This window comes from Macaca mulatta, chromosome 13, assembly GCF_049350105.2.
Source record: "Macaca mulatta isolate MMU2019108-1 chromosome 13, T2T-MMU8v2.0, whole genome shotgun sequence".
In the NCBI taxonomy this organism is placed as follows: domain Eukaryota; kingdom Metazoa; phylum Chordata; class Mammalia; order Primates; family Cercopithecidae; genus Macaca; species Macaca mulatta.
The window spans coordinates 113,077,859-113,090,707 of record NC_133418.1 but is presented as its reverse complement, the minus strand read 5'-3'; the positions used below and the strand labels follow the sequence as shown (position 1 = coordinate 113,090,707).

At 46.5% G+C, this 12,849-nt stretch overlaps 1 protein-coding gene across 19 annotated transcripts in view; it reads left to right on the top strand.

Moving 5' to 3' along the window:
- Positions 1-12,849, top strand: part of LPIN1 (lipin 1) — a 143,265-nt gene that overhangs the window by 67,437 nt on the left and 62,979 nt on the right. For 3 of the 19 annotated variants that reach the window (XM_077960125.1, XM_077960120.1, XM_077960114.1), the window contains exon 2: positions 12,107-12,332. The exons of 14 other annotated variants lie outside the window; for them this stretch is intronic. The gene's annotated coding sequence lies outside the window, so the exon portion shown is untranslated. Of the gene's footprint in view, positions 1-247; positions 460-12,106; positions 12,333-12,849 lie in introns of all 19 variants that reach the window. 2 more of the 19 variants (XM_077960127.1, XM_077960116.1) reach the window with 1 other exon arrangement.

Here is a 12,849-nt window from a genome sequence, read left to right as displayed (position 1 = left end):
GTTATAAGGGTAGAACATTCTTTTTGACCAAGACACGAATTTGGACAGAGGGCTTTTGAAAGTGTGTAGAGAGAGCGTGCCATTGGGTCTTCAAAGGAAAATAACTTTCTGTCATTCATCAGTGAGCTAAATAATTGAGCCAAAGGATTGGAGTCAAAGCCTCGGGCTGTTTGGCCCCGCATAGTGGTCACACCATATTTAGATGTGTGCACCCACCTTTATCCAGGCCATTTGTATTTCTTGGCAGGAACCTGAGAACAAGCGTCACCTGGGATTGTAGTGTCTGAGGGTTGCAAAGTCTCAGCGCTGGAGGAGTTGAGTGATCACTCATCTGACCTTCCCTTCAAAGCAGGAGTACCCCTGTCCAGCACCCTCTTCTGTCTCAGTGGTTTCAGTGATGGGGAGACCCTGAGACTGAGTGGACCAGAGTTTTCCATCCTTCACTCCCAGTTCTCTGAGGTCACTAATAATTGATGTGAAATACATGCAGACATAAAAAACAAAAGCTAGAAAGCAACTTTATGGGAAGTATTTATGATAAAAAGTGAAGATCTCTTCCTCCTTTTCCCAGGCTGGTCCCAGGGATGAATCTTGTGAATCTTGTTTTGTATATAGCTCATTCCATATTTTTTTATGCATATCAAAATATGTACACATGTAATTTTTAAAAAATGGGTTCGGCTGGGCACTGTGGCTCACACCTGTAATCCCAGCACTTTAGGAGGTTGAGATGGGCGGATTATGAGGTCAGAAGATCGAGACCATCCTGGCTAACATGGTGAAACCCTGTCTCTACTGAAAATACAAAAAAATTAGCTGGGCGTGGTAGCAGGTGCCTGTAGTCCCAGCTACTCAGGAGGCTGAGGCAGGAGAATGGCATGAACCCGGGAGGTGGAGCTTGCAGTGAGCCGAGATCGTGCCACTGCACTCCAGCCTGGGCAACAGAGTGAGACACCATCTCAAAACAAAACAAAACAAAACAAACAATAAAACCCCACAGTGGGTCCATGTTATGAGTATTTTTTACCCGTTTTCATTCTATATGTACCTTTTCATGTTAATATTTATGGAGCTACTCTCTCCCATTTTATTAACAGCCTCATAATATTCTATTTTACAATGTGAATGGCCCATAATTTATTAAGCCAGAGTCATACAGATATTATTTCCAATTTTCCCTATTCCAATTAATGCTGCAGTTACTGTTTTTGTACATGGATCTTACTGTATTTGTAAGATCAGTTCCCAGCAGTATAGTTACTGTGGTTTGCCAACATGTGCCCCAAAAGATGGGCATTGCCACATTGCCTACCCCATTTATGACCCTGCTAGTAGTGAGTGTGGATGTCTGATTTTCCTACTTTTCACAGGCCCTGGGGTTTTAATGAAATGCTTTGATTTTGGACCATCTGAAAGGCCTCTTTCGATTCCTGTATCTTTAATTATGAATGGGGTTGAATATCTCTCTCACGTATTACTGGCCAAATGTGAATTCTGTATACGTTTTGTCCATTTTTTCTTTTGAGCTGATCTGAGGCCATTTTAAACTGACCTTAGTCTTCTAGAGGTGGCTGGTGTTGGCAAAAATTGTGGGGTTAGGAAAGCTGTGGCGGGGGTTTTGAATTTTGGCAGTTCCAAGAAAGCAGCGTTTCTTGGCAATTTGTGAAGCCTGGAGATGGATTCTGCCAATTTTGGAGTAAATGTGGAATTTTCTAATGTAATCGTGAGGCAAGAAACCACGAGACCTCTGTCACCTCATCCTGACAGTGTCAGCAGTGCTGTCCTTTCTGGAACTGTATGAAATTGTGGTCATGAATGCTTGGAGCTCGGCCGGCGGGCCATGTGCTGGAATTCTACAGATGAGCTTAATTATGGGAGCGCCCTCCTGTCCTGGGGCGGGGAGGGGGATGGGCAGGGTGGGGGTGGGCTGGAGGAGGAAATGCCTGTTGCTTTGCCACCCTGGAAGCTCACTGCGGGAGCTGCACATTTTCCCACCTGCCTAACATAGGCAGGGCTTTAGTGGCTGGACCCCAGGGCTGGCTGTTTTTGCTGTTTCATCACTGTCGTCAGGAAGTATTGAAAGGCCTTTAAAAGGCCTCTGACTTGCAGGGCCTCTGACCTGCTGGCCTTTTAAAGCATCTCCAGCTTTTGTAGTGAGTTTTTGTATTTTGGACGGGAATGTCTCACGAACCCTGGCATGCCAAGAAAGTCCCCAGTTTCCCAGCAGGTAGTGATGGATGCAGAACTGTGCTCTTTTGTTTAAGAAGCTCCTCAGGGCACTCTGGTCAGGACAGTTTAACCACAGGGACGCTGGTGGACTCAGTCAGTCCAGACCTGGCAGACGGCAGCAGCTGTCCGTGAGTGTATGCCAGTTACAGCAGGGCGTGGGCTGCTGCCCAGGTGGCCTGACTTTCTGTCTGTGTTCCTTTCCCTGCATCACCCTGAGTCTGCGCCAGACTTCCTCTTTTGTCACAGGTAATTCATCACCCTTATCAACCGCTGTGTATCAGTCCACAATGCTCTGAAAAGACTTCCTCTTTGCCGTTAGTGTAAATTACAGGAGGAAGCTAACACTTTATAAATCAATTTCATTTTCATGCAAGTCTTATTAGTCATTATACCATTTTGGGCACTTCTTAGGAGCTTTTTGTGTTTTTAAATGCTTTGGATGAAAATCCTCATTTGTCTCATAAACCTCCAAGGTGGATGTGATCTTGGCGAACACCAGTAACAGTGAGATGTTTGTGACTTCATCCGGTACTGGGCAGACCACAGATAGAGTCCTCAGATGCTGAGACACTGCCTGCAGTGTGCTCAGAGGAGGGCGGCTAGGCAGTGAGCAGGAAGCCCCAAAATAGTCCCTGTCAAGCCCAGCTGGGGAGCCGACAGTGCCTTCCCTAGAGGAAGGGTGCCAGGGGTGGTCATTGAGCTGTCCGGACATGATCTGTTGGCCCCTTGAGCAGCAGCCAGGTCTGTATCTGGGAGCTGTAATTTCCTGCTGATAACAGGGACATAGATAAGGGGGCCCCATCCCAGACTGATGTTGGCTTGGCTTTTGAATCACTAGGCTCCTTGGATGTGCCTTAAGCCCGCAGGTGCCCTTTACGCACCTGCCGTGAGGGCAGATGTGACCGAATGCATGTTTGCTCTCTGGGCAGTGAGTGGGTTTGAGGTAGCTTCTCTCCAGGAAATGATGAATCACTCGGAGCTGAGCAAGTGCCAGAGAAGTCTTCAATCACAGACTGAATCCAGGAGGGTGTTTTGGCTTTTCTAAGTCCTTAAGGGTTGTAGGGAAGGTTTTGAACTATGGCTTTTGACTTTACCTTCTGAGAGGCCCTGTCAGGGAGTGGTGATGCTGCGGGTGAGAACAGTTTTGAAGGTGTCACATCCAGGGCCAACCCTGAGGGTTGCTTCTGTAGCTACCTCCTCCGGGAGGTTGTGACAATAATACGATTTTGCATGTGTTTTCCAGGAGCAAAGATCTTTCCAAACTAGTCATTGTGTTGACCACTGAGGATGACAGCCTGGTGGGCTCAGTCAGAGCCGTTGTGTTAATACCCTGCTCCCACACACATAGCTGGTAAATGCCAGAAGATAACACAGCCAGACCTTCTGACCCCAATTTTGTGTCGTTTCTGCTTTTCAGTCTTACCCTTAGATGTCACGGCTGTTTATTTAAACTGTTCGCAGTACATTTTGTTGGGGAGCATTGTCGTATGAAATTTATGCTCTGGCAGAGAACAATTCCTGCTGTCTTCGTTTCTTCTGGTTTTTAAATTTTAGTGCTTTTCCCCCTCGTACCCTGACTTGCCAAGCTACTTTGAGGGTGGTGGGTGCAACTTGCTGTTTATACTCTGGAATGTCGTGATGGGACCAAAAATAAAAGCTTCTTGCTTGAGATGAAGACTTGATTTCATGAAGGTGCTATGACCAGGTCACAGAATCTCAGCATCAAAGTGAGAGCCCCATCAGATTCTCGAATTACCTCTACAACCTCTTTGCCAAGTGGTGGTTTGGACTTTTTGAATGCACCTTTTGAGGGTGAGCTCACTCCCTCTAGTAAACGAGTTTTTGGAAGCTTAGATTGTGCTTTCTGCCCTGGATTTGAAACTGCCTCTCTGTAATTCAGACTTCAGTTATAATCTATGATGATGTCTCCAGCACCGGATGCCCTGTAAACACGTGCTCATTATGAGTTGACATTTAGAATTAGATGGTTGCCATCTGCTTTGCTAAAGCCACATGACTGGTTTGTCTTTACCTGGGCCTCCCCCACTGATACTGGATTTATCCACCTTAGATGAGGAGGTAGTGCTGTGCAGAGGACAGCAGCAGAGACTAGGAGTCCATCCTGGGCTCCCCACTCTTCTCTGTTCACTTTCTAGTCATGTTGGAATAAACCTGGTGCTCCTGGCTCCTCATCAGAAATGGGGTGATGATGCTTACCCTGGAGTGCTTCCCGGGGTTGTTTAGAATCGGATCAGATGTGCTTACAACATATGAAGGAGTTTCATACATTTTATGGAATGTGGAGGTTCCTATGGCCTTTCCCCTGGGGCTTAGCAGTGATGTGTTAAGTGTTCTGAGCACAAACAAATAAGGGGCATTGGGAAAGGTCTGCGGGCTCTGGTGGATTCCTACCTCCAGAGGCTGACTCCCCTAGGCTGGACCTGTGGCTCCCCCGAGCGCCCCAGGAAAACAAGGATCAGTCTCAGGGTCTGTATTGACAGGACAGACAACACTTTAACTTCAAACAGGCAATAGGATTTGTTTTCTCAGAGAGCCCCAAGTTCTGTTTTGTTCTGAGTGTCCTTTCAAAGGTGAGTCAAAGGTTAGCCTGTGCTGAAACCCGAGGTGGTTTTCAGCGGTTCTCTTTCATTTGCTCCTGGCAGAGTTCCTCGTTGCTCTTTATGTGATGACCTGCCAACTCCTTCCTCATTAAAACACCAGGGGCTTGCACATGCCCCGCGTGGCCCCCGACAGCCCTAGGCCATCTGTGTCTCCTGGGTAAGTGGAGACCCCATCACAAAACACATCCACATCCTCCTGCCTGCCGCCGCTTCCATCCTGGTTTTGGCAAAATGGTCACCACAGGTCAATGAACTTGGCTTGAGCCCTGGTCCTTTGCTCTGGGACACCCACTGGTTCTCAATGTTTTAAGAGTAGGGCTGAGGGAGCTTGGATCCTCTATTTCCATTATATGGGAGGAAAAGCATTCTGAACGCAGAAAATACTTTCGCTTTTGGAAATCAGTCACCATATAGATTTAATGCAATTACATCATTCCAGAAATACCTAGCTTGGTACACAAATACATAGGATTAGACTCCTGGCAAGTATTGCAGAATGTCATCAAAGAAGATGTGGGAAGTTGTTAAAGAAAACATGGCCACATAGCACTGCAGACATCTCCTGGGCCCTGCGGTGGGGCAGGTACCGCGTCAGAAATGAGCAAGCCTCGTCCCTGTCCTCAAGGAGAGAAGACTCACTTGGTAGATAGATGTCTGTTCAACCACTTGACGAATGACAGTAATATTTATCAAGCTACTGCCCTGGGTGACTGGGCTGGAGGGCTGAGGAGGAGGTTGAGGCTGAAAGATAGCGTCATGTGGGCGTGTGTATGAAGGGGTCGTATACCTGGACAGTGAGGGGAGGAAACGGAGGAGGCAGGTGGGAACCCAGATTTGAGGGTTAATTATTGTTCAACTCCTGCAAGACACTTAGTTCTTTTCTTTTTTCTTTTCTTTTTTTTTTTTTTTTGAGACAGAGTCTTGCTCTGTCACCCAGGCTGGAGTGCAGTGGCGCCATCTCGGCTCACTGCAAGCTCTACCTCCTGGGTTCAAGCGACTCTCCTGCCTCGGCCTCCTGAGTAACTGGGACTACAGGTGTGTGCCATCATGCCTGCCTAATTTTTTGTATTTTTAGTAGACATGTGGTTTCCCCATGTTAGCCAGGATGGTCCCTATCTCCTGACCTCATCATCTACCCGCCTTGGCCTCGTGAAGTGATGGGATCACAGGCGTGAGCCACTGTGCCTGGCCACTTAGTTCTAAAAGAAGCGAGAGTAGGAAGAAAAGTACAAGTGAGAAAGACTGAACAAAAACGGGGATTGTAAGAGTGCATTTATTGAGACAGTTTTGCATTTGCATTTGTTCGGCCAGTCTTGTATATCATTAGATGCTGCTTACCATGACATCATTTCATTTCCAAGGAGCAAACCCACAATAGGAAAAGGGAGCCACTATTATGTCCCAGATAACGTGCCTTAGGTAATGTTCTAGTTGAAGGAACTAGAAAGGGAATTAAAATCACTTTTATTTACTTGCATAATAAATGAGTGGAACAGCAGATTCCTGAATCATCCATTAAGGGGTGTGGCCTAAAATCATTCAAATCCCTTTATTTATTTATTTATTTATTTGAGATGGAGTTTTACTGTGTCGCCCAAGCTGGAGTTCAATGATGTGATCTCGGCCCACTGCAACCTCTGCCTCCTGGGTTCCAGCGATTCTCCTTCCTCAGCCTTCTGAGTAGCTAGGATTAAAGGCATCATGCTAATTTTTGTATTTTTGTAGAGATGGAGTTTCACCGTGTTGGCCAGGCTGGTTTCGAATTCCTGACCTCAGGTAATCCGCCAGCCTCGGCCTCCCAATGTTCTGGGATTATAGGCATGAGTGCCCAGCCCCCATATGTGTTTTTAATAATCAATGCTATTCGAGTTGAGCTTACTATTTATTATTAATGTCATAAGTAGAATTCTAAGTGGAATATGCTTGTAGATGTTTATGTTCTTTGGTATATTATCTGTTTGGTTCTAACATAAAAACAGTTTCTAACCCAGAGATGTCTGGAAAGATGGTATTCCAATGGGATGTAATAACCTCAGAAAATTTGTATTATTTCAGAAGGTCAAGCTAGAAGATGTCACATTCAAAAAACTTACATTTCTTAACCTTAGAGCTTTTCTGAAAATCCACACTTAGAGAACCCCAGTCTTGCCAAAGGATATTTGTAAGATTTGGCTGAGTTCTCCGTCAAAAACATTTGAACTAGGGGTTGTGGAATCCTGTTTCGAGTGGTCAATAAAATCCTGTCAGGTGAAGCTGCTATTTCCTGCCAAATTTTGAGATTAAAATCAGTAAGTTTAAAAGGAATTTGGTATGGGGTGAGTGAATAGCAGGCATCTGAAAGCCACTGGAAATTGAAGCATTCGGTTTGGTCCTCTGCAGGTTTTGTTTTTGTTTATTGTTGTTTGTCACCCTTGAAATAATTAAGATACTTTCTTCTATAAAGCAGATATTCCCCTCACTGCTTGGTCACGTGTTTTAGCAGACAGCAGGAAACCAACACCAAAGACAGTCATGAGATTAACGGGCAGGTATAGGGAGGTGGGTTGATTGGCTGGTTTTGTCTGGCTTCTTCAGGTAAGTTAGCTTCTTCCTTGAACCTTTTACTCAAAACATAACTGAAAGTAAAATTTGGGAATTTATGCTCAGCTGGTTTATTCTTGTATTCTTTAAACATCTGTCCAGGATTTATTTAGAAGAGAGCTTGGAGGAAGGGCAGAGAAAGAAGAGCCTGGCTGCCTCTAACCTGCCAGCACCCCTCCAGGCAACAGGTGCCTGGAGTGACGGGGCCCACCCCGTGCCTTAAAGGGCATGGTGCCTCCTGGGAGAGGGATTGCCCCCTCCACCCCAAGTTCTCTTTCAAAGAAATTATTTAACCAAATGATATCCTGGCTTCCTGAAATGAGTTCTGGTTAATACAATATTCTCGCTCCCCAATTCTTTTTTTTTTTTTTTTTTTTTGAGACGGAGTCTTGCTCTGTCGCCCAGGCTGGAGTGCAGTGGTGCGATCTCTGCTCACTGCAAGCTCCGCCTCCTGGGTTCACGGCATTCTCCTGCCTCAGCCTCCCCAGTAGATGGGACTACAGGCGCCGCCACCACACCCGATTAATTTTTGTATTTTTTTAGTAGAGACTGGGTTTCACCATGTTAGCCAGGATGGTCTCCATCTCTGAGCTCGTGATCCGCCCGCCTCGGCCTCCCAAAGTGCTGGGATTACAGGAGTAAGCTACCGCACCTGGCCTCTCCCCAGTTCTTAAAAAAAATGTTAATTGGCCGGGCGCGGTGGCTCAAGCCTGTAATCCCAGCACTTTGGGAGGCCGAGACGGGCGGATCACGAGGTCAGGAGATCGAGAGACCATCCCGGCTAACACGGTGAAACCCCGTCTCTACTAAAAAAATACAAAAAAACTAGCCGGGCGAGGTGGCGGGCGCCTGTAGTCCCAGCTACTCGGGAGGCTGAGGCAGGAGAATGGCGTAAACCCGGGAGGCGGAGCTTGCAGTGAGCTGAGATCCGGCCACTGCACTCCAGCCTGGGTGACAGAGCAAGACTCCGTCTCAAAAAAAAAAACAAAAAACAAAAAACAAAAAAAAGTTAATTGTGATAAAATACACATAACATAAAATTTGCCATTTTAACCATCTGTAAGTGTATGGTTCAGTGGCAAAATGGAAACCCTGTACCCATTAAACACACACTGACTCCCTATTTTCCACTTCTCCCCAGCCCCTGGTAATCACTCTTTCTGTTTCTATGAGTTTGTCTGCCTAAGGTAGCTCATACAGGTAGAATCATACAGCATTTGTCCTTTTGTGACTGGCCTATTTCACTTAACCTACTGTCCTCAAGGTTCATCCACATAATAGCATGTATCAGAATTTCCTTTCTTTTTAAAGCTCATTAATAGTCCATAATATGGATAGACCACATTTTGCTTTTCCATTCATCTGTCACCCTGGGTTTGCTGCCTCCTTTTGGCTACTGTGAATAATGCTGCCACGAACATGGGTGTGCCAATATCTTTTCGAGACCTGCTTTCAGTTTTTTTGGATATATACCCAGGACTGGAATGGCTGGATCATAAGCTAATTTTATTTTTATTTTTTTGATGAATTCAGACTATTTTCTGAAGTGGCTGCACATTTTACATTCCCGCCAGCAGTGCACAAGAGTTCCAGTTTCTCCATATCCTTGCCAACACTTGTTATATTCTTTTTTTTTTTTTTTTTTTAATAGTAGTCATCTTAATAGATGTGAGGTGGTGGTATTCACCCTTTTAAAAACTTTCAGTGCTTGGTTGTTAAGGCAGGCCCAGGGTGTAGATGTTGAGTTCCTAGGAACAGACAACAGATTGCCAGGTGGAGCCCATGACCCTGTCACTTGTTGAGAATTATTGAGAAGATTTCCTGCTTTCAAATTGAGGTATTTTCAGATTTGCAAAGAAGTTATTCAATAGAGGGAACTGCTAAAGATATCAGAGCACCATTAATCTAAGCTAAAGCCACAGCTGGGGATATCAAAGCACCTTCTGGTTATTTGTGGTAGGAAAATACTCCAGACCAATCCAGTGGGAAGGTCACAAAGGAAATTGGAGTCTTGGCTCTGTCTTTGCCATGGAGAAAGCTTTGCTAAGTCACTTCCCATTTCTGGGCTTACTTTTAAAAAATGAGGTTGTTGGAACAACAACTAAGGATCCTTCTCGCTTCCAAATTCCTGGATTCTGAGCAGTAACCTTGAGTTTGCTCACTGAAGAGGGGCAAGGATGCTTGTTCTTGAGAACAAGAGAGCAGAGCAACAATTAAATTATTAAAGATGCCTCTTCAGTTGCTAAGAACTAAGGAGTGCAGCCTTTGTCTTGGAACAGATAGAGCTGGAATTAGACCTTGCACGTCACCCAGGCCAACATGCCCCCTTTGCAGAGGAGAGGCTAGGATGCAGAGATCTGGTAATGCTATCCAGTTATGAGCTTTCTCTTTCTTACGAGTAAAAAAGTATCAACAGTAGTTCTTAGATGTGCTGGCCTGGGGTTGGGGCCTCACTGCTGGGGAGTTGGTCTCATTCGGTGACAAACATAGCTCACTTGCAAGGGTGATGAAGGCAAAGAGATGGGGAACGTGAGAAGGGGCTTCACAGAACCGAAAGAGAGGTCACTTCAAAATCCAAAGACCTGGATTCCAGTCTGGTGAAACTGGGCGTGTCAGTCCAGACAGCCCTTCTTCACCAGCCCTGCAATCTTCATTGCACTTTGGCTGTCTTCTGGTTTTACCATCTGAAAGGCTGCATTCCTACAGGGTATCGTGAGAGTCAGCAGGAGATAACGTATGTGAAAGAAATTGTACAAAGATGTTATTGATACTGCTTGCACGTAGTTTTAGAGTTAGAGGGTTACCTCTCTTACCAAACACATGTTAAAATCTAAGTTCAACATGGAAGGAATAAGAAGTATCAGGGTTATAAAGAATCATTTCTTATGTTGTACATCTTTTCAGGAACCACCCCACCGCACCTTTTTTGCATGAAGTTAAACCCGCACCACTCGTAAACTTAGAGAAATGTGTGTTTTGATGTTTATATATGTGACATATTAGCAGGACAGATGAAGGGGGAGCTGGCCTCTGGCGTTTACCCCCAGGTGAAAAGGAAGGCAGATGTGTGTTCCTCCCTGAGTGTGTTTGCTAAGGGCTGGGCTTGTGTCCTCCGTTGAGAGAGGAGGTGTATCAGTACAGAGAGCTTCATTTAAGATTGTAAAATGCACGTGGGAGGGCTTCTTGCATTCTTTCCTTTGTAGGTATCATTCATGACTTTTGGTTCTCTGGCCTGTTCTAAATTATAATTAAATCCTCAGTTCTTACTAGCCCCTGCATGCAGGGGATTTGACCACTTCTGAGCGTCATTTGCAAATGGGTGTGCTGATCTCACTTTTGCTTATTACATAGGAGTTGGGGTAAGATATACAAAAGGTATATTTTGTTTTTTTAACTTGAAAGACCAAAGCTTTATCCTTGGCCTTAAGAATGTAGCTCATAAAAGAACAAACAAACCATACAATTTCCTCTACTCTCATACACACTTCTGACACCAAACCTGTGTGTGTCTCTTCCACACCAAGCAGTTCTCCAGCTCTCGATCGCACCAACCGGGTGCCTATAATTGAATTCATTTCAGACATACCTGGAGTTAGCATCAGATTCCACAGGCTAAGGGCTCATCCCCACAAGCTGTCCCTCACTTCAGATGCCAGTCAGTCTGGGCCTCCTGTGCGTCTGCCCGACTGGCTATAAATCAGGGGTTCCCATGACCACCTCCTTGGGTTCATTCTTTTGTGAATCGGCTTACGGAACTCAGGGAAACAGTTTACTGATCGCCACTGGTTTGTTATAAAGGATAAAACTCCGGAGCAGCCAGGTGGAAGGGTGGAAGGGTGCACAGGGCAGGGTGGTGGGGTGGCAGTGGTGCTTCCATGCCCTCTCCAGCACCCCAGCCTCCCAGCACTGCCACGTGTTCACCAACCTGGAAGCTCTCTGAGCCCCTTTCTTTCGGGTTCTATGGGGGCTTCATTACACAGGCGAGATTGATTCACTCATCGGCCATTGATTACACTTAATCTCCCTCCCCTCCCCCTCCCTGGAGGTTGGGGATGGGGTGGGGGGTGGGGAGTGGCTGAAGGCACCAACGCTTATCACAGATAGTTCCTCTGGCAGCTGGCCCAGCCCCCATCCTCCGAGAGTCCTCTGATTAAACTTTGGTGTGGTCGAAGGGGGCTTATCTTGAGTGAGGAAAGACGCTCCTTTCACCAGAGCAATAAAGCTCTGGAGCTAAGGGGCTGTTTCAGGAGCAGGGGAAGAAAGCGAAATATCATAACAAAAGACATTCCTATTACTCTGATCACTTAGAAATTATAAGGGGTTTAGGAGTTCTGGCTGGGATCTGGGGATGAAGACCAAAATATATATTCCCTTTTACATCATAATATCACGGCGCCACTGAATGGTAGGAAAAGCTCCCAGAACCAACCTGTCTACACGGCAGGTTTGTGAGCCACAGGTTCACACACGTGGTGTTTCCTGGAGTCTGGAGGTGAGCTGAGGTGGGGGTGTTGTCTGTGTGGTCACATGTGTCCTGGGATAGTCGCCTTGAAGAATGGCAGCAGTGTGGACCAGGAGGAGGGGTGAGGTCTCCGGGTGGACTGGAAGTTACGTCGTGCAAATCCTTCCTGTTGGGGCGGTATTTGCAACCACGTGGCTTCACGAATCCACCAAAGCATCAGGTGAATAAACAGGAGAGGAGAAGAGAGTCTGGGACTCAGCCTTGGAGTATAAGTCAGAGCTGGAAAGAAGAGACTCCCGAGACTGGACGACCACTAAGAGGTGCCACGTCCCTGAAGGGCCAGAGGAGGGTTGATGGTATGACCCTCGAAGCTGAGCAAGGAGTGGAGAGAGGAGGGCTGGAGGACTCCTGCCTGCCATGACCCAGTCCAGGGATAAGATGTGAGTGCCATGGGCCAGTCAAGACCAGCGGTTAGCACAGCAGGGCACAGTGACGGCAGAGGGATGGGAGCTGAGAGCTGAGTAGAGTGGACAGTGATATGGGCAGGCGTGGACTGCACCAGGTGGTCAGGGATCCGGAGCTACGAAAAGAAGGCCAGAGCACGGTGGTGGCTTGCAGTCCAGCTGCCTTGAACCCAGAATATCTCTTGGCCTGTCCCTATCCCTCTGTTTCTTCTGTCTCTACCTCCTTTCCAGGCGGGAAATCGTTTCTCTCCTAGCCTTCCTGCCATCAAGTTTTTTTCTTGCCAGTCTTTACATTGTTACGGTGTTGCTTTTGCTAAATCTTGAATCAAAGTGTCATTTTGTTCCAGAATCGGATGGCTTCACACAGCAGAGCCCACATCTCCTGGCACGGTTTCCCACTCTCCATCCTTCCCTTCTGCACATTCTCTGTTCTGGGCACAGCTCCCTCTTCCAGTCTGGTAGTTTAAGCTTCCATGCTTCTGCATGAACCTCT